Raw genomic sequence first — 22162 nt, forward strand, 5'->3', positions numbered from 1 at the left:
GCCGGGGCCGCCCCCCCCCTCCCCCCGAGACGCGGCGCTTGGCGCTCGAGGTCGACCAGCACGCCGGGGACCCGCGGACTCGAGGTCGACCAGCGCACCGCGGACTGGGAGACCCGGCGACTCAGCGACTCGGCGACTTGGGATTTGAGGTCGACCAGCACGCCGAGGACCCTGAGACGCGGCGCTTGGCGTTTGATGTAGACCAGCACGCCGGGGACCGCGGACCCGCGGCCGACCAGCACGCCGGGGCCGGGGCCGGGGCCGGGGCCGCCCCCCCCTCCCCCCGAGACGCGGCGCTTGGCGCTCGAGGTCGACCAGCACGCCGGGGAGCCGCGGACCCGGTGACTCGGCGCTCGAGGTCGACCAGCACGCCGGGAGCCGGGGGCCGGGGATCCACGGACTGGGGAAACTCGACGACGTGGGACTCGAGGTCGACCAGCGGAACGGGGGACCGGGGACATGGCGACCCGGGACTCGAGGCCGACCGGCACGCTGGGGGGCTGAGGACCCCGAGGCTCGGCGCTTGACGCTCGAGGTCGACCGGCACACCGGGGACCGGGGCCCCGCGGACTGGTGACCTGGGGCTTGGCGCTGGAGGTCGACTGGCATGCCGGGAGCCGGGGGACCCGGTGACCTGGGACTTGAGGTCGGCCGGCACGCTGGGAGCCGGGGACGCTGGGATCTGCGGATCTGAGACCCGAGGTCGACCGGCACACCGCGGACCGGCACGCTGGGGGCCAGGGACACGGTCACCTGAGCCCCGAGTCCCGACCCCTTAGCCCCGGGGTCGACCCGAACCCCGGTTGCCTGAGTGCCCGGGACTCGAGGAGACCCGAGTTCTACCAGCACGGCCGAGCCCCGTGACCTGGGATCTGCGGAGCTGGGGGTCCGTTGACCTGGTCCCCGAGGTTGACCGGCACGCTGGACTCCGCCGCGGCCGTCTACCCCAAAGTTTAGGAAACCCGTGGATCGCTAGCGACTCTGGGCCCGGTGAGGTCGGCCACCCGAGTCCCCGGGTTCGATGACGAGCGTTGACCCGCTGCCCCCCGGCGCCACCGCCCTGGCCCACGCCTGTCCTTTCTTCCCGTGATTTTTTTTTTTTTTTTCCTCCCACCTCCACTCCTGTCGCCGCTTCCCCCGATCGGATCGGCCCCGCCTTCGTTTGCGTTACTATCCTGGACACCCGTTTCTTTCGTTGTAGCACTGGTGGGGGCTGCGTGACGGCGAGACGACGACCATCCACAGACGGTATCTGGTGGCAGGAAGGAGGGTCTCGGTTAGGCGTCCGTTCGATCCACAGAGCCCTCTTGGTGCGCCCTCCGTTCCGTGTCCCCCTCCCCCCACCCCAGCCGGGAAACGCTACTGACCCAGGTGCCTGGGGACGAGGCCGTGCGCCGGCGAGGCAGGTGCTGCGTCCCGGCCGCTCTGCTGCGATCGGCCCGTAGTCGTCACACACGGACTCCCTCACTCCACCACCGTGGTGCCCGGACGCCCCCTGCCTGTTGGTCGCTTTTATACTACCCAAAGAGGTCGACGGGGTGGGCGGTGGGGCTTGAGGAAGCTGTCTGGGAGTACATGGATGGAAATAGGAACAGTTGTAGTTAGAAGGAATGGGAAGGGGGGGGTGTGCGGGGGCGGGCGGGAGGGGGGTGTTTTCACGCACGCACGGGAGGGGCGGAGGGGCGGAGGGGCGGAGGGGCGGAGGGGCAGAGAATAGGATCTCAAGATCATTTTGGAAATCTCAACCTGTGTTATTCTCCAAGCACCTTCAACAGAAGTATTTGGTGTAAAAGATGACCACAGAGGGACAACTCAAAACACCACCTCTGCGGCTGAGGGGCCCCCGGACAGACAGGGAGGGTCAGGACCGGAAGGACAGCTTCCCTCCTTCCTGGAACCCAGATGGGAAGGCAGAAGTGCTCCCCCACCCCGACTTAGAGTTGAGGCTCTGCCACACTCAGGCGGTGCTAGTCGCCCACTCTCTTGCTGTCCAGAAGGAATTCCTGTTCTCCTGTGGGGTCATGTAGTTCGGGGGAACTTCCCAAGCCGCTCAGCTCACAAGAACACCTACGCCCAGTGTCATGAACTCCCTCCCTCACACTCGCCATCCCCCTCTGAAGCCCAGAAGGGAAAGAAAAAGAAAACATCGACTGCCTGCCTGCCTGCCTGCCTGCCTGCCTGCGCCTGCCTGCCTGCCTGCCTGCCTGCATTTACTATTCTATGTGTTGCCTCACCTATTAACACTGGAAACACAACTCGCATGCCAAATATTCCCATCCTTGTAAAAGCGAACAGTTCAGGGCACCTGGGTGCCTCACTCGGTAAGGTGCCCGAGTCTTGCCTCAGGTCATGATCTCGGGGTTCTTGAATTTCAGCCCCCACATCTGGCTCTGTGGTGACACCTTGGAGCCTGCTTGGTGATCCATTCTCTCCCTCCCTACCCCCCTCTCTCCCACTCACTCACTCAACTGGAACGAATGCATACGTAATAAGTAAATAAATGTATATGTGTGTGTACACTTCAGCGGGCTCTTAGTCTACTACTCACAAAGCTATGGGACCATCACTGTTCATTCCAAACTATTTCCATCACCTCAAAGAGAAAGAAACCCCACGCCCCCCTCTTCCTCCCCCCCCCCCCCAAGTACCTTCGACACTGACTCGAGGTTTCTCAACAGCCTTGCAAGCCCTGCAATGTTTCCAAACACTGGTGCTCCCCAACCCCCCCCCCCCCCCCCCCGTCAAAGAACTCCCCTAATTCAGGCACTTCCGGGTTGTTCCAACACCTGGAACGGCGGGGGGGGGGGGGGAGGGGAGACTGCTGTGTTGGGGGGGGGCGGCACGGGACACAGAAGCACTCTGAATCCCCTTCCCTTTGCCTCTCTTCCATCTGGGGTTTCCTGAGGTGTATCCTTTGACGCCATCACTCATCTATGAGAAATGAGAAAAAGAGGACCGAACGTGGCTAGATCGTTTTCGATAGCCTGATACGCATACCCACACGCACACCAAAAGAAACGAAAATTGCGATCCGCTGGAAGGTCAAACGACGGCAGAGTGGTGCAACTAATGACGCTACACTCACACGATACGAGAGAATGCGGCTGTTACAGATTATGTGGGCAGAGAGGTTTTCGTAGCACGGGAATCCGCTTGTGGTGTTCCGATACTTCATGACGAGCGGTGGGAAACCTTCTTAGAGCCGAAGACACCAAATCATCATTTCAAAGGCTACGGGTGGTGAAATCGCTCTGGCTTGCAACTTCTTAACCCCCTATGTGGTTCTCCATGATTGCATTTCAGCTTCCTCCCTTATCCGAGCCAACGACCCTACCTGGTTTTTAGGTATTTATTTGTTTTTAAAGAGGTTAAGTACGACATTGGGTCCTAAACGGAGGCAGAGCTTTGGCTACTGGTCTCCGAAACGATGATTGTCTCTATATTTGTATGGATCTGCCTAACTTTTGCCTCTCACGCCTTTCCTCTCGCTGCATAACATCTTAAGATGAAGGGAGCCCGCTCAGGTGGGACCGCCGCTTGTGGAAAAAGTCATCGGGGCAAAATAGTGAAAGCAGCGTCGATCAAGAATATGTTGCGGGTTACACACATATTCCCGTTTCATCCCCACCCCCTATCGATCAATCACTTACTCCCCTTTGATGCCATGTTTTGTTTATTCCTGTATTTATGGATGGGTTTTCAAAGATTTTATTGTAAGTAAGCGCTACATCCAGCGTGGGACTCGAACTCGCAACCCACGAGATACAGTTGCACGATCCACCACCTGTGCCCACCAGGTACGCTGATGCCACGTTTTCTTTCTTTGCCTCCCTGCCGGCTGGCCTGCCTCCCTCCCGGCCGGCCGGCCTGCCTGCCTGCCGGCCTGCCTGCCTGCCTCCTTCCCGGCCTGCCTGCCTGCCGGCCGGCCGGCCTGCCTGCCTCCCTCCCTCCCTTCCTCCCGGCCTCCCTCCCGGCCGGCCTGCCTCCCTCCCGGCCAGCCGGCCTGCCTGCCTCCCTCCCGGCCTGCCTGCCTGCCGGCCGGCCTGCCTGCCTGCCTCCCTGCCGGCCGGCCAGCCTGCCTGCCTCCCTGCCGGCCTGCCTGCCAGCCTGCCTGCCTCCCTGCCGGCCTGCCTGCCGGCCTCCTTCCCGGCCTGCCTGCCTGCCTGCCTCCCTCCCGGCCGGCCTCCCTGCCTGCCGGCCTGCCGGCCTGCCGGCCTGCCTCCCTGCCTGCCGGCTGGCCTGCCTCCCTGCCTCCCTCCCTGCCGGCCTGCCTGCCTGCCTGCCTCCTTCCCGGCCTGCCTGCCTGCCTGCCGGCCTGCCTGCCGGCCTGCCTGCCTCCCTCCCGGCCTGCCTGCCTGCCTGCCTGCCTGCCGGCCTGCCTGCCTGCCGGCCCTCCGGCCGGCCGGCCTGCCTGCCTCCCTGCCGGCCTGCCTGCCTCCCGGCCGGCCTGCCTGCCTGCCTGCCTGCCGGCCGGCCGGCCTGCCTGCCTCCCTGCCGGCCTGCCTGCCTCCCTGCCTGCCTCCCGGCCTGCCTGCCTGCCTCCCTGCCTCCCTGCCTCCCTGCCGGCCTGCCTGCCTCCTTCCCGGCCTGCCTGCCTGCCTGCCTGCCTGCCTGCCTGCCTGCCTCCCTCCCTCCCTCCCTCCCTCCCTCCCTCCCTCCCGGCCTCCCTCCCGGCCGGCCTGCCTGCCTCCCTCCCGGCCTGCCTGCCTCCCTCCCGGCCTGCCTGCCTGCCTGCCGGCCTGCCTGCCTGCCGGCCCTCCGGCCGGCCGGCCTGCCTGCCTCCCGGCCGGCCTGCCTGCCTGCCTGCCGGCCGGCCGGCCTGCCTGCCTCCCTGCCGGCCTGCCTGCCTCCCGGCCTGCCTGCCTGCCTCCCTGCCTCCCTGCCTCCCTGCCTCCCTGCCGGCCTGCCTGCCTGCCTCCTTCCCGGCCTGCCGGCCGGCCGGCCTGCCTGCCTGCCTGCCTGCCTCCCTCCCTCCCTCCCTCCCGGCCTCCCTCCCGGCCGGCCTCCCTCCCTCCCGGCCTGCCTGCCTCCCTGCCGGCCTGCCTGCCTGCCTGCCTGCCGGCCTGCCTGCCTGCCGGCCCTCCGGCCGGCCGGCCTGCCTGCCTCCCTGCCGGCCTGCCTGCCTCCCGGCCGGCCTGCCTGCCTGCCTGCCGGCCGGCCGGCCTGCCTGCCTGCCTGCCTGCCTCCCTCCCTCCCTCCCTCCCGGCCTCCCTCCCGGCCGGCCTCCCTCCCTCCCGGCCTGCCTGCCTCCCTGCCGGCCTGCCTGCCTGCCTGCCTGCCGGCCTGCCTGCCTGCCGGCCCTCCGGCCGGCCGGCCTGCCTGCCTCCCTGCCGGCCTGCCTGCCTCCCGGCCGGCCTGCCTGCCTGCCTGCCGGCCGGCCGGCCTGCCTGCCTCCCTGCCGGCCTGCCTGCCTCCCGGCCTGCCTGCCTGCCTCCCTGCCTCCCTGCCGGCCTGCCTGCCTGCCTGCCTCCTTCCCGGCCTGCCGGCCGGCCGGCCGGCCGGCCTGCCTGCCTGCCTGCCTGCCTGCCTGCCTGCCTCCCTCCCTCCCTCCCGGCCTCCCTCCCGGCCGGCCTCCCTCCCTCCCGGCCGGCCGGCCGGCCTGCCTGCCTGCCTGCCTGCCTGCCGGCCGGCCTGCCTGCCGGCCCTCCGGCCCGCCGGCCTGCCTGCCTCCCGGCCGGCCTGCCTGCCTCCCGGCCGGCCTGCCTGCCTGCCTGCCGGCCGGCCGGCCTGCCTGCCTCCCTGCCGGCCTCCCGGCCTGCCTGCCTGCCTCCCTGCCTCCCTGCCTGCCTGCCTGCCTGCCTGCCTGCCGGCCGGCCTGCCTGCCGGCCCTCCGGCCGGCCGGCCTGCCTGCCTCCCTGCCGGCCTGCCTGCCTCCCGGCCGGCCTGCCTGCCTGCCTACCGGCCGGCCGGCCTGCCTGCCTCCCTGCCGGCCTGCCTGCCTCCCGGCCTGCCTGCCTGCCTCCCTGCCTCCCTGCCGGCCTGCCTGCCTGCCTCCTTCCCGGCCTGCCGGCCGGCCGGCCTGCCTGCCTGCCTGCCTGCCTGCCTGCCTCCCTCCCTCCCTCCCGGCCTCCCTCCCGGCCGGCCTCCCTCCCTCCCGGCCGGCCGGCCGGCCTGCCTGCCTGCCTGCCTGCCGGCCGGCCTGCCTGCCGGCCCTCCGGCCCGCCGGCCTGCCTGCCTCCCGGCCGGCCTGCCTGCCTCCCGGCCGGCCTGCCTGCCTGCCTGCCTGCCTGCCTGCCGGCCGGCCTGCCTGCCGGCCCTCCGGCCGGCCGGCCTGCCTGCCTCCCTGCCGGCCTGCCTGCCTCCCGGCCGGCCTGCCTGCCTGCCTACCGGCCGGCCGGCCTGCCTGCCTCCCTGCCGGCCTGCCTGCCTCCCGGCCTGCCTGCCTGCCTCCCTGCCTCCCTGCCGGCCTGCCTGCCTGCCTCCTTCCCGGCCTGCCGGCCGGCCTGCCTGCCTGCCTGCCTGCCTGCCTGCCTGCCTGCCTGCCTGCCTGCCGGCCTGCCTGCCTCCCTGCCGGCCGGCCTGCCTGCCTCCCTGCCGGCCTCCCTCCCGGCCGGCCTGCCTCCCTCCCGGCCTGCCTGCCGGCCTGCCTGCCGGCCTGCCTGCCTCCCTGCCTGCCTGCCTGCCTGCCTGCCTGCCTCCCTGCCTGCCGGCCGGCCGGCCGGCCGGCTTCCCTCCCGGCCTGCTTGCCTGCCTGCCTGCCTGCCTGCCTGCCTGCCGGCCTGCCTGCCTCCCTGCCTGCCTGCCTGCCTGCCTGCCGGCCTGCCTGCCTCCCTGCCGGCCGGCCTGCCTGCCTGCCTCCCTGCCGGCCTCCCTCCCGGCCGGCCTGCCTCCCTCCCGGCCTGCCTGCCGGCCAGCCGGCCTGCCTGCCTGCCTCCCTCCCGGCCGGCCTGCCTGCCTGCCTGCCTGCCTGCCTGCCTGCCTGCCGGCCGGCCGGCCGGCCTGCCTGCCTGCCTGCCTGCCGGCCGGCCTCCCTTCCTCCCGGCCTCCCTCCCGGCCGGCCTGCCTCCCTCCCGGCCGGCCGGCCTGCCTGCCTGCCGGCCTGCCTGCCTCCCTCCCGGCCTGCCTGCCGGCCTGCCTGCCGGCCTGCCTGCCTCCCTGCCTGCCTGCCTGCCTGCCTGCCTGCCTGCCGGCCGGCCGGCCTGCCTGCCTGCCTCCCTCCCGGCCTCCCTCCCGGCCGGCCTGCCTCCCTCCCGGCCTGCCTGCCTGCCTGCCTCCCTCCCGGCCTCCCTCCCGGCCGGCCTGCCTGCCTGCCGGCCGGCCTGCCTGCCTGCCTCCTTCCCGGCCTGCCTGCCTGCCTGCCGGCCTGCCTGCCTCCCTCCCTCCCTTCCTCCCGGCCTCCCTCCCGGCCGGCCTGCCTCCCTCCCGGCCGGCCGGCCTGCCTGCCTCCCTGCCGGCCGGCCGGCCAGCCTGCCTGCCTGCCTGCCTCCCTGCCGGCCGGCCTGCCTGCCTCCCTCCCTCCCTCCCTCCCTCCCTCCCTGCCTCTATGTCCAACTAAAACATGAAGTCTGTGATGTTGTGGGAGCTGTAGCCATCTGGTTCTTCCTATATCCCGATCACAGACCAAAGAACGATCTTTGCCATAGATTAGTGTTTTCAATAAATCATCTGTTCGATGGCTATCGATAAAGGACATTGTCAACTTTTAACGGCTGTGGACCCTGCTCCTGGGCACCCAGGGAAGCTAGGCTTTAACATTTACCAAGCTCCAAATGACCCTGTCAACCCCCAAAGTGTGTGCTCTGTTTCTGCCCTGAGCACACGTTGCATGTCCGCTTCATTTAAATAAACAACAACAAAAATGGATCAAAGGGGTGACTTGGCTGGCTGGCTCCCTCAGCTAGGTCAGGGGAGCGGGTGACTCTTCATTGCTGGGCTGTGAGTTCGGGCCTTATGTTGGGTGTGAAGAGGACATAAAAACAAAACCAATCGATCAGTCAGTCAGTCAGCTGAGAATTAAAAAGGAGCCTTCCAAACATACAGATGAGAAAATGGAAGAAAACCTCCCTGGATCCCCAAAGATTAAAGTCACACAGCTTTGCACATACTGAAAACAGAAAATAAACCCTGCAAAATTTTTCTGCCGTGTCTTTCGTCATTATACCTCGTAACAACAACAACAACAACAACAACAACAACAACGACAACTCCTCCTCCTCCTCCTCCTCCTCCTCCTCCTCCTCTTCCTCTTCCTCCTTCATCCATTCTATTTAAGAATTCCCAACACTGACAACTCTTATAAAGACCATCCAAGCACGGGACACAGAACTGCATTAGACCACATTCTTATGGCTACCAGACAGACATTAGAACTTCCACCCTTCGTGGTGACACCCCGAGCTCACTGATGAACTCTGCTTCCGAGTACTCTCGTGAAGCACACCACAAGCTCAGTCCGTGTTCACGGGACCACACTTAACAGATCGGGAACAGAACAGAACACACACCATACGGCGTTCACAGCAGCTGACGGAAGGCCAGGAGAAATACAAGTACCTCACACATCCAACTAATGGGGTTCTCTGAGAACAAAACTCTCTTTACGTCTTCCAACGTCTTCCAACGGGTGTGGATGTCCTTTGGATGCAGAAAACATTCGCACGTCATTTGCTATCGTTGCTCTCGGCACGCTCTTGCACCGAGGCCAAGGGACTGAGAGATGCATCTCGCCAGGTTAAAAAAAAATCTATCCATCGTGTGCCACCGCCACTGAGTGTCTGCACGCACTCTCTCCTTTTCTCACTCACACTAGCCTTTCGTACTTTGGCACCACTGTCGGTCGAACACGAGGATCAGAAAACACAAGGTTTCAGAAGTTCAAACAGCCTTCTGGTTCCATAGCACACCCTTGCATTCATAGCATGGATACGACTCCGTGAAATAAAGAGTAGTGGATATAAATGGGACACCCAAGGTCAAAGTCACAGCCTGTATGGTGTGAAGACGAATTCAAGAGTGAGAAAGCACGTAGACGGAAATATTCCTTCCTATGGCAGAATATTTACAGCACTGCTTTCAATGAAGTGCTTCTCCCGTAAACATTTGAAAGGAGATGAACGGCACAGATTCAATGAAGGCTTCATACTGTACTTCTGCATAGGAAGGGAGACAAGTGTCACAAACTACAAACGAAAGCAAAAAGACCAAACGCTGTGACACCATGATCTCCAAAAAGGAGGTTTTCCTGGGGGTGGGGAATTAATGTGGTGGGGTTCCAATTAACACAAGGAAAAAAGAATGTACTTATAATGAATGGGTTCCATAGTGAACACGCACAAAGAATTCACTTGACGAGTCCAGGGATACAATATTACAGGAGAAATCCTTTGATGTCCATTGTAGCCTGTGTGTGTGTGTGTGTGTGTGTGTGTGTGTGTGTGTGTGTGTGAGAGAGAGAGAGAGAGAGAGAGAGAGAGAGAGAACGAGAACCAATCAGGCAGTTGGTTCGCTTTCAAACACCTGATATTTCGACCCTTGATGTAACAAAACTTCTAAAATTCCTTTAGCTTTGCCTCTCTTTCTAAAGACAAATGTCAAAAACAGTGGTGAATATACTCCACGCTGAACGTACTGATTCTGAAAACTCTCAGTACGGATGGGTTTTATAATACACTTAACCATGTGTGGGGTGCTTGGTTGGCTCCGTCAGTTAAGTGTGTGACTGCGGCTCAGGTCATGATCTTACGGTTTGTGGGTTCGAGCCCTGCACCGGGCTCTGTGCGGACAGCCTGGAGCCTGCTTCGGATTCTGTGTCTCCCTCTCTCTCTCTCTGCTCCTTCCCCTTCCCACTCTGTCTCTCAAAAATAAATAAATGTTTAAAAAAGAAAGAAAGGAAAGAAAGAAAGAAAGAGAGAGAGAGAGAGAGAGAGAGAGAGAGAGAGAGAGAAGAGAAGAGAAGAGAAGAGAAGAGAAGAAAAAAAGAAATACACTTACCATGTGTTTAGAAAAATTTGAATTCCTACCAGTCTATACCTACCCCACTGTCTAAATTCCCCAGCTGGAAGATTTAGAATCTGTGCTTGAGCCAAAGCCTCCAGGAAAACCGCTGCCTGACTCTGCATTTGATGCGGGTCCCCAACCGATGGCCGCACCTGATTTAGAACCACTATCGGAGTTCTTTCCAGAACCAGGGACCCGAGGAGGTTCCTCGACACATGGCACATCGAAGTACCCTACGACCCAGCACTTTCACGACTAAGTACTTAGCCAAAGGATACAGGTCTGCTGTTTCCAAGGGGCACACGCACCTCAGTGTGCATAGCAGCACTATCAACGGTAGGCAAAGTATGGAAAGGGGCCAAATGTCCATCGACGGATGAATGGATACAGAAGAGGCGGTATCCATCTAACAACAGAGCAGTGCGCGGCCACCAGAGGGAATGAAGTCTTGCCATTTGCAAGTACCTGGATGGAACTGGAGGGTGTCATGCAAAGTGACATTTGTCCCTCAGAGAAACACATGTATCACAGGACCTCACCCGTGTGAGGACCTTCACTTCCCAAACAGAGGAACTCGGGAAGGGAAGGGAAGAAGGGAAGAAAAAATAACATACAAACAGGAAGGGGGACAAAAACGTAAGAGGCTCTTCCCTAAGGGGAACAAACAGAGGGTTCCTGGAGGGGGTTGTGCCGGGGCGGGGGCTGAAAGGGTGAGGGGTATGAAGGACTCTCCTCCTCAAACCACTGTTGCCCTATAGGCTAACTACCTTGGGGGTACATTGAAAAAATAAATTCAATAATAATATCAGAGAGGGCGAGGGCGAGGGCGAGGGCGAGGGCTACCTGATCATCTGCCAACGTCACAAAGGGAAAGTCCGGGAACCGTTTGGGAATGAAGCTGTCTACCGCTTCTCAGTCCTGGCAAAAGAACAGCTGCAGCTTATAGGCAGTCACGTCCCTCTGTAAGGCACCCGACAAACGCCTTCCTGCTTCTCAAAAGCTCATCTGGGCTTCGATGAGATTCAGGAAGTTTGCAGTCACCCCATCGTTCCTCGATCGCATGACTTTCACCTCGGTTTCCTATTACGTAAAACGAACACAGCCAAAGCCCTTTGAAGGACTAGTGTGAATATCTTTCCTGTCCTGAACCAGAAGAACCTCTCCAAAGCTACCAAAATATTCTTTCAGATCCTGTTCGGTTGTTTTCCACGGGAGACCCAACACTCTTAAATCGGACGTTTTCTGGATGGCTCTCTTCACTTTCACTGCTGAAGAAGCAGGCATCTGTCTCGTCCCTTTTTCTGTGGCTATCTTTGGGATAAGTTGACGACTGTCCGCTACCGGATTTCCCCAGCCAGCATCAGGGATGTGCAGGATGTGTTTGACCAGCCGGACACCTCTCATACACTGAGACGCTGGATTCCGGTAGTGCAGTCCACGTGCTGCCGACAAACTGGGCTGTCACTGTGGACAGCAGCACTGTCCCGTCGTCTTCCGATGGCATTTCAATGGGCTCGTCATTCTCATCTTTGGTCACCCGAGTACATTCAGACACCTGCTCTTATTTCTCTGCTAGGGTTCCGCTGCTAGGAAGCCTGACAGGGAACCCGAAGCGGCGAGGGATCCAGGAGCAGCCCAGCTACTGCTTCGCTCCCGCGAAATGGCCGCCTTGTAACTCTTTACGGAAGAGGAAAAAACACCACCGTGACCGCCACCATTTAATAACCTTGCTCTAAGTGTGGAGAAAGCAACCACCCATCCCCAAAAGGAAACTTGGGCAGGCTACACGTACAGGACATATGGAGCCTATACTTGCAAGTGCTTACTTACGTGGGAACATGGAAGGGTCGCCTGAGTCCCTGATGGCCCAGATGGGGTTCTTTGGAGGTGTCTGAATGAGTTTTCTTGTGTGCTCCCTTAGAGAAAGCTGGCCGTGAGACGACGCGGCCAGAAACTAGGAAGCCCTTTGGTTCCATCAGCGAAGCCCCGACTTTTGGGGAGGAACGGACGCTCACGGAGATATCCCGGGCCACATTTGGTTTGTGGGTTGCTGCAGCTTTTTTTTTTTTTTTTTTTTTTTTTTGGCTTCTTTGCGCCAAATTGGCTGTGTTCTCATTGGAAATGGAAAACACCTGCGCGATGGGATCCATCCGCGGTAATGCTCTCGTGCGATTGGATTTGTTTTTACAAAAGGGGGAGATTTGACCATTGGGTCTTTCGTGTCCTCTCCACAAATAGGAGTGAAACAAAGGCTGATGTTGGTTTGCATCTTGTTTGTGGATCTATGGCCACAGGTGTTATCCATGTGAGATGTTTTCTCTACCTCTGGATGCTATTGCTAACACCAATTTGTAAACGAGCTCCGTTAATGTGTTTCAAGGCAAGCTCTTGTAAACATTGGGCATTCTAACACTCGCGAGGATCAGAACAAACCCAAATGTGTTTCACATTCACGTGAACGGGGTGTGTGTGTGTGTGTGTGTGTGTGTGTGTGTGTGTGTGTGTGAAATTCTCTACATTCAGAGTTTTACTCCATAAGAAAGTTGCCTCACGGGAAGGGACACAATTGATGGCCCAGAGAGAGGAGAGATACAAATTGAACACACCTGCCCTCCCCGCTACACCCACACCCACACCCACACCCACAGACCCTTTCCCAATAGTCAGAAGAATGAGGAAGAGGAGGAAGGCAGACAGATGCCAGTGATCCTAAACCCACCCCTCCTCCTCCCCGAGCACAAGCGCCAAGATGGGTGCCCACCCCACGGCCTGCTCCTCCTTCACCTCTTCCACAGGGGGCTGAAAAGCAACTAGAGACAAAGCCACTTTTGCAGGAGGGGAAGACAGGAGACAGAGATGGAAGAAGAAGTAGGAGGTGGACGCGGACGCGGAGTTGGAGGCGCAAAAGAAAAAGATGAAAGACACACAAAAAGGTGAGTCCAAAACTTTAAATCTGCCTGGGGCCTGGCCGGCGGCTCCCTGGCCGCCTCCCCCTCCCCCTGTTTCTGCATCAGTTGGTGTGGCTCCAGTGATCTCCTAGGCCATCCCCGCTGGTGGGGCCTCCCGTGTGAGCCTGATGGTGGGGAAACAGATCGTTTGACTTTTTAGCGGACACGGGTGTGACGTCTTGGGTACTCAAGGCCATGGAAGGTTGATTGCTTACTTAAAATGGACATATTTTCGGAGCCGTCGATATCAAATACAATGCCGACAGTTAGGTTTTATTCTTGGTGGTGGTGGTTGTAAAATGGCTTGAATTTGGTGCTCTCTGCATGACAAGGCTTTGGGGTGGGCAGCTCCGGTCATGGCCTTGCTTCCGTCCCAATACTGACCCTGTAACTGTGGTCCTCAAAATATACATCTCTGTGACCTTTACAAACAACATAACCCGTTTTCTCCCTCGTTTTACAACAGGTATCAAAAACAAAATCAAAAAAACTTTACAGACACTTACGCCCTTCCTTGTTCCACTCAGACACGCACTCTAGGGTTCAGGCCCGGGGCAGGGGCCTAATCAGCTTTCATGTGACTTCAATTTATGACTTCACGGGTACCCGTTGCAGTTTGTCAGCAAAAAGTACTTCAAACGATGGTGATGGTCGATTTTGTCTCTCGCATACAGTGTTCGTGGGTGAATGTTGACAGGAGATAGGTTAAATACACAAAAATGTTTACTCGTAAACCTTTAAATTTTTTCCTTGTACCATTTATTTTTGAGAGAGAGAGAGAGAGAGAGAGAGAGAGAGAGAATGACTGAGAATGAATGTCAGCGAGGGAGGGGCAGAGACAGCGGGAGACACGGAATCCGAAGCAGGCTCCAGGCTCTGAGAGGTCAGCACAGAGCCCCACGCGGAGCTCGAACTCACGAGCTGTGAGATTGTGACCTGAGCCGAAGTCGGACGCTTAACCGACTGAGCCGCCCAGGAGTCCCTATTTGTAAACTTTTAAAATGGCTTCCCCAATCTTTCGTGACCTGCAACTTCAAAGCTTTGCTAAGTGAAGCGGTAAATTAGGTTCAATTCTTCGGACATCTGAGTCTTTTCCACAGAAGATAAAATACTAAATTGTGAATTACTAAACCTACGGCGTTTTCTTTTGTGTTTTTCTTTTGTTTTTTGTTTTGCTGTGTGTGTGTGTGTGTGTGTGTGTGTGTGTGTGTGTGTGGTCTTTGGCTTTATTCAGAAAAACTTAACAGTAAAGATACTTGGGTCTGTTAGTAAACAGGTTTCATCGTTTGTCGTTGTTGTTTTTTTTCCTTGAAGATTTGTTTTCCAGCCTATTTCTTTATTTTTAGGGGAGGGAGGGAGGGAGAGAGAGAGAGAGAGAGAGAGAAAGAGAGAGAGAGAGAGAGAGAGAGAGAGAGACACACACACACACACACACACACACACACACACACACTCAGAATGAGTCAGTGGGAGGGGCAGAGGATCCGAAGCGGGCTCTGCGCTGACAGCACAGACAGCCCAACGCATGGCTCAAACTCACGAACCGAACCGTGGGATCATGAGCTGAGCCGAAGTTGGATGCTTAACTGACAAAGCCACCCAGGCGCCCGTTTCATGACTTGTTAAAAATTGTACAGAAAAAGAAAAAAGAAACAAAACCGAACACCACAACGTATTTCTGAAAATGATGAGATACATTCGTACATTTGGCAGTGTAAAGAATTCTGGTGTGTGGGGGGCCTGGGTGGCTCAGTGGGTTAAGCGTCTGATTTCAGCTACGGTCATGGTTCATGGATTTGAGCCCTGAGCTGGGTTCTGCACTGACAGTGCAGAGCTCCCCTTTCCCCCCACCTCTCAAAATAAAGGAATTAACCTAAGAGGAAAAAAAGAACTCCATAAAAAAAAAAAATTAAAAAGAAGGCAGGCAGGCAGGTGGAAAAGAAGAGAGAAAAAACACAAAAGACTATATGGTCAATCGCTATTCTTGGTGTGTTTATGTCAATACTGAAGCCATGTCTGTTAACACTGGACTTATTTTACAAACAAATTAGTTTTCATTGGGCTATCTTTGACAGGAATGGAGGGGTCTCGATAGAAAAAGATTATATTTCAATAGCTCTTTGGTGGATGTTAAATTCTAGTTCTGGTTAATTAATTTTCTTTGACTGTTTGTTGTTTGCCTTTAAAACTGGGCTGGATCCTGAATCCTGGTTTCCTCCAATATCTGACTATGACTCTTCACACTCAGGCTTCCAATCCTCTCCCATCCTCTTATCTTACCATCCTGAAGAACTCAAATGGCCCTTTTCCCTGAAGCCCTGCAAAGGAAAGCTGAACAACTGGAGATAAACTTCAGAGAAATTGCCACAGTTGTAGACAATCTGTGTGCCTGTTGCTCTACGGGCCATTCAGAACGAGACATTTGCTGCTGTTGTGTTTTTGTTGTTTTTAAAGTAGGCTTCACCACGCCCAGTGTGGAGCCCAACTGGAGCCTTGAGCTCACGACCCTGGGATTGAGACCTGAGTGAAGAGCCAGACTTGAATACTGAACCTGAACCCACTGAGCCACTCAGGATCCCCCAAAATGAGACATTTGAACTACATGCCAGAAAAATCGGTCAGATTGCCCCCTGCCTGCTCACACTCCAGCTGAGGATGCTTCGAGCCTGGCATCTAGACACCTTCTCACTGACCACACTTGGGACTTAGACACTGGGTTTATAAGTTGTTCTAACCATTAACCCGTGGTTTTCTTTTCTTTCTGTAGAAATACCTCTTATTAGTTACCTGATTGCTGAACGAGGCAGAGTCAAAGCTAGTTCACGAACACTTGCTGCACCTGTATTAGCTCCTCTTTAGAAATAAGAACCCACATTTTCTTTGTATTTTTATAAGTTTCTTAATATTTACTTTTGAGAGGGGGTGGGGGGAGGGAGACCCATAATCTGTAGCTGGCTCCAGGCTCTGAGCTGTCCGCACAGAGTCTGATGCGGGGCTCGAAATCACGAATGGCGAGATCCTGACCGGAGCCAGAGTCCGATGCGTAACCCACGGAGCCACCCAGGTGCCCCAGCAATAAAAGCCCACATAAACAGGGGCACCTGGATGGCTCAGTCGGTAGAGCGCGTAGCTCTCGATCTTGGGGTTGTAAGTTCGAGCCCAACGTTGGGTGTAAAGGTTACTTAATAAGATTAAAAAAAACATAAAAGTAAAATCAGACAGCAATTCACTTGGGTACAGTAAGAGGCCCTTGACCACCACAACCTTCCCCTTCGCGCCCCCCGCCCCCCCAAGGTGGTTATAACATTGGGTTTGACTATACTGTTACTATTTCTTAGAATACACTTGGGGAGAAAACTCAGGATATGATGCAGTACCAAACTATGCAGAAAAATATCCAAGATCTCAGATAGGAACTATCTCTGATACCCACCCCCACCCCCACCCCCACCCCCACCCCCAATTAGCACAAGGGAGCAAAAGTTGTGCCCTGCACCCTGTCAAATCCTTCCCTTCCAAAGCCCCTGCCACACCCTAATTCGGCTTGAAATAGTTTCAGAAGGTGGCCCCCCACCCCTGTTCCATAAAAGTGGAACGAGGGATTGACAATGGAAACTTATAAAGGGGAAGAAAACTTTACACCTCTGACTCCATGTTGCTTCGATTCCCTTCACAACCTCTGTGTAGCCCTGCACCTCGGCCTGTGACAGGTGAGATTTACAGAAACTGTTCTCACCGGGGGAGATAAACGGATAGCCCGAGCCCGAGCCATCACCCATCATCGTCCCCATTCCTTACCATTGGGAAATGATCCAAACTCCAGAGGCTGGGGGTGAGTGTGGGGGGCGGGGAGTGGGGAGTGGGCAATTGAAACTGTGCCACGGAGGGTTAAGGAGGCTGACGCTCGCTCTCTCTCGCAGACAACCTAAATCTTGTTCTTCAGAGAACTATTTGCCCCTAATCAGCTATTGTGTCTTTTCAGGTCCCACAGACAAACTCTAGCTGTCTCTGAAGAGGCCTGGACTCAAGGTCCACCGATATGCTTGCAGCCTATAAGCCAGCACAGCCCTGAGAGAAAGAGCCTAAGTCGCCATCCAGGTTATACCAGCTCTCGGGGCATACCCACAGCCCCTTCTCCGTGTCCTAAGGTAACCTGCTGACATCAGGGACTAAATGTTGCCTCGTTCTCATGTGAAGTCTCCGCCCCTAAGTAAACCTGGGGATATGCATGACAGGTATGTTTCCTCAATGTGGGTGCTCCATCTTTCCTCATCAATAATCACAGATGTGCCTTCCCTTGTATCAACAGGTATGTAAAGGATTCTTGGGATGTCATTCTTTTGTCAATTCAAGTCTATTCCAATGTTGCACTGGCTCCTTCAAATTGTCCTTGTCTTGTTGAAAGTGTGTTGCTGTCCCTGTCTCTCTGTTAAAAATGCTTTGCCAAATACAAAGGCAGACCATCTGAGCCAAGCACATGAACTATGTCTGCTGGTCAATGGAACTTACAGAGAACATACGTCACTTTTGAGTTTCCCACCATTTATGTTACAATACGTTCGCCCCAACGAGGAACCCTAGGTGGTTCAAAGACACATATGTGTGCTTACACACACACACACACACACACACACACACACACACTCACTCACTCTCATACCCAGCAAGGAGGGACACACCCAGGGCCTACAAGACAGTCACCTGGCACTGAGGGACATAAAAACATCAAGTTGATCATCCGTGATTTCTGAGGAAAGATTATCGACCAAGACGGGGAAATGATAAAGGAAATCCTAAACTTTTAATGTTGGTGGTCTCCCAGGGAAGCTATATATGTAATATTTACCGAGGTCAAAGGGACTCTAGAAAACCTCAAAGCATGAGCTCTTTTTCTGTCCTGAGCACAGATTGTATGTCTGGTTTGTTTAAAAAAAAAAAAATTTTTTTTTTAAACATAACTAACTAAAAAAGGGGGCTTCCAAAGGGGGCTTATAAAGAGGAGGGAAACAAAAGAAAACAATACAAAAACCTTCCTGGTCGCCATAAGATTGAAGTCATACAGCCTTGCACATACTAAAAACAGAAGATAAAGTCCGTAACTTTCTGGAATGTGTTCTTTCTCCTCATGGTGATTCCTAACATCTGCGCCCCCCCCCCCCCGGCCCCGTGCCCTGTTTATCCTTTTTTTTTTTTTTTTTTTGGTAAGCTGTATGTATGCCCAATGTGAGGTCTTCCCCAGATGACTGACTTGTTTGTGAAGATTGCATATCCCCGTCAGCCCTCCTAACTTGGGCTCCAATGAAACTCTTTTCCTTCCTCTTTAAAATTGTTTTTAAAAAGGCTCATTCATTTTGCATCGACATAGGGTAAATGCTATAAAAGGTAAACAAGACATAGTGAGGGGACAAACTGGGAAAGGTGGACAGCGTTTAAAAGATGCTTTTAAATGCTACACTTCTTCCTGCCTTTCCTTCACAGGTAGGACAGCACCTACACGTACTGTCGTTGGCAATGGTCATCGGCCTAGAGAGGAAGAAACCATTCCATAGTTTTCCACACGGCGGATGAGAAGGCCCTCTCGGACCAAATCCAGGAACTCCCTTACTGTGAGCCAAGGACCGGTGTTTTGTCGTTTTCCTTTCAGTTGTGGTTAGAAGTAGAAGTAGACATCACCTACAATTGAGATTTTTCACCATATATAAGCGTAGAGCTCAGTGGTATTAGGTGCAACATTCACGTCCTCCTCGTTGCGTTCTCTCTTTCCATTCCATTTGTTGTAGTGTTTTAAGATTTATGTTTTTATTTTTTTAATTTTTTTTTAATATATGAAATTTATTGTCCAATTGGTTTCCATACAACACCCAGTGCTCATCCCAAAAGGTGCCCTCCTCAATACCCATCACCCACCCTCCCCTCCCTCCCACCCCCCATCAACCCTCAGTTTGTTCTGTTTTTAACAGCCTCTCTTATGTTTTGGCTCTCTCCCACTCTAACCTCTTTTTTTTTTTTTTTTTTTCTTTCCTTCCCTTCCCCCATGGGTTTCTGTTAAGTTTCTTAGGATCCACATAAGAGTGAAACCATATGGTATCTGTCTTTCTCTGTATGGCTTATTTCACTTAGCATCACACTCTCCAGTTCCATCCACGTTGCTACAAAAGGCCCTATTTCATTCTTTCTCATTGCCACGTAGTATTCCATTGTGTCTATAAACCACAATTTCTTTATCCATTCATCAGTTGATGGACATTTAGGCTCTTTCCATCATTTGGCTATTGTTGAGAGTGCTGCTATAAACATTGGGGTACAAGTGCCCCTATGCATCAGCACTCCTGTACCCCCTGGATAAATTCCTAGCAGTGCTATTGCTGGGTCATAGGGTAGGTCTATTTTTAATTTTGTGAGGAACCTCCACACTGCTTTCCAGAGCGGCTGCACCAATTTGCATTCCCACCAACAGTGCAAGAGGGTTCCCGTTTCTCCACATCCTCTCCAGCATCTATAGTCTCCTGATTTGTTCATTTGGGCCACTCTGACTGGCGTGAGGTGATATCTGAGTGTGGTTTTGATTTATATTTCCCTGATGAGAAGCGACGTTGAACATCTTTTCATGTGCCTGTTGGCCATCCGGATGTCTTCTTTACAGAAGTGTCTTTTCATGTTTAAGATTTATGTTTTTAATGTTTACTTATTGGTTTAAGGGGGGGGGGTGGGAGGGAGGGAACCCCAAGCAGGCTCCGCACTGTCCGTGCGAGAACCCAACGCAGGGCTTGGTCTCACGAACCCTGAGATATGACGTGAGTCAAAATCAAGCGTGGGATGCTTCACCCACTGAGCCACCCAGGCACCCCACCCATTCCATTTGTTTTAAAGACACAAACGTTGCAAACGTGTTTTTTTTTTTTCCAACTTTTATTTATTTTTGAGATAGAGAAAGAGCATGAATGGGGGAGGGTCAGAGAGAGGGAGACACAGGTTCTGAAGCAGGCTCCAGGCTCTGAGCTGTCAGCACAGAGCCCGACGTGGGGCTTGAAACTCACGGACCGTGAGATCATGATCTGAGCCCAAGTCGGACACTTATCCGACCGAGCCCCCCAGGCGCCCCACAACCTTTTTTATTTTTTTTAAAGTTTGTCCATCCATGCCTTCATTCCTTCATTCATTTTTCACATTCTCTTCACTCGATGTGGGACTTGAAGTCACAACCCTGACAGAGGTCAAGAGTCCAAGAGTCGCATGCTCTTCTGAGTGAGCCAGCCAGGAGCCCCTTCCATTCCATGATTTGAAACAACCCCAGGATCCTGACTCAGACTCCCAAATTGACGGATGAGAGCCCCACCCACGCCCTCTAGGCCATCTGTGGGGCTGTTTCATGTGTGTCCATCTTCCTTCCTCCTTTTAGTGGCACGTCAAAGGTTGCGTGTGAAACAGCCAGTGACTGTGGAATGAAACTGTACTCCGTTTCCCTTTGGAAGCAGGTGGGAGAGGGAGGACAGGTCAATGGCTAATCAATAGAGTGTTAGTGTTGCTTTACAGGAGTGTGCCCGCTGGGACCATCACCCGGGGTCACAATTGTCCCCTGTCAGGCCTCCCTCACCCTCTATCCCTTATTGCTCCATGCCTGTGTTTGGCCTCTGAACCCTAAGACCCCACCATCACGTGTTTCATGCCACCCCCTAACTCTGACTCGGCAGGCCACGCCACGCCACACCATGCCGCTCGCTCGCTCGCTCGCCCGCCAACTCCTTACCCTTCCACGTACCTGCACCCCCACCCCTGGAAGGCATTATAGTAAGATATCATCCTCCACATCCATGATTCTCAAACGGTTTATTGAGGTTTCCTGGGTTAGGAAAAGGAGGGGACTCTCTTTCTTCCAGAGAAGGCAAGTTCTTCAGACATCATCTTCTCCCCTCCCCCCTTCTCTCCCCCCCCCCTTCTCTCTTCCCCCCCCCCCCCTTTCCTCCCTTTCCTCCCAGTAGTTCAGAAATTTCAGCCTAAGGGTTGGGGGAGTTGAAGAAAGCCATTCAATGGAGAGAAGCCCCAGGCTCAGACTTTAACAGAAAGCTTTCTGCATTTGAACGAAGGGGTTGAATGAGGCCGATTAGAATGAATCGCCCTGAACCTCCCTTCCACTGCCACTCCCATCCCCGCCCCCACCCCTGCCGCACCCCCACCCCCCACTCCCACCCCCCACGAGTCCTCCAGTGGTTTGGGGAACTGAAGGCTGCGGGTGGGCAGGGGGTGGGGGCGCGTGCATCCTAAGCGGCAAAGTAGGCCCCTGGTCCACAGGAAAAATACAAAGTCTATGTACCGAAATCTGTTGCGTCTGTATACGCCGATAATGACACCGCAGAAAGACAAATTAGAAAAGAAAAGAAGAGAAAAGAAAAGAAAAGAAAAGAAAAACAAAACAACCCCCCAAAAACAATCCCACTTACAACGGTACCAAAAATAATAATGAAGACCACGAAAAGAAATAAAGGAACAAAGAAACATCCGGGCACGAGCGAGCGGGTCTCCCTGTACGTCAGCTACGTTAGAGGGTCCCTCTCCTAGAGGCCCCTTCAGCTCAACGGTGGGCTGCGGTGTCCCTGTCTCTAGCCCGATTCATCTTGGTGCGAGGACCCTAAGTGGCCAAGCAGGCCCCCGGTCCACGGGAAAAATCATGCTCTGGGTCCAGCGGAGTTGTGTGTCTCGGGCACAGCGGTCAAGGGGTTGGCGAGATGTGTGTGGAGGAGAGGAGGTATCTGTTCCGGGGCCGCCCTCCCGGGCACCGCTCTGGCTGAGAAGAGGGCAGTGGGGCGCGGCCTGGACCTGGACGACAGTTACTGCCTGCTCCTGGGCTGAGGGCTGAGGGTAGTGGGGCAATGCCCACGCTGGCTCCTGTGACGCAGTTCGTCCTGGGCACCTTCTGTGGTTTCTGTGCAGGTGCCGGTTGCCGTGATGACCGAGGAGGCTAAACTCCTCTCTCCGCCTGGTTGTTCAGACGCCCGATCCTCCCGTGTTCTCGGTACGTGGACTGACCCGCCACCCTCCCATGCCACCAGACCCCTTGTGCCAATATCTCCTGTTTCAGAGTGCTTTCGCCTTGTCCGGAAAGTAAACAAACAACACTCGCAGATACCCACCCCGCGAGAGAACAAAGAGACGTCCGGCCCCGAGCGAGCGAGTGGGTCGCCCTTGTGCCTCAGTGTACTTTAGAGACTCGGTCTCTTAGAGACACCTGAAGCTCAACGATGGGTTGCGGTGTCCCTCCCTGTCTCTGGCCCGGTTCCATC

The sequence above is a fragment of the Prionailurus viverrinus genome, unplaced genomic scaffold, assembly GCF_022837055.1.
Source record: "Prionailurus viverrinus isolate Anna unplaced genomic scaffold, UM_Priviv_1.0 scaffold_102, whole genome shotgun sequence".
In the NCBI taxonomy this organism is placed as follows: domain Eukaryota; kingdom Metazoa; phylum Chordata; class Mammalia; order Carnivora; family Felidae; genus Prionailurus; species Prionailurus viverrinus.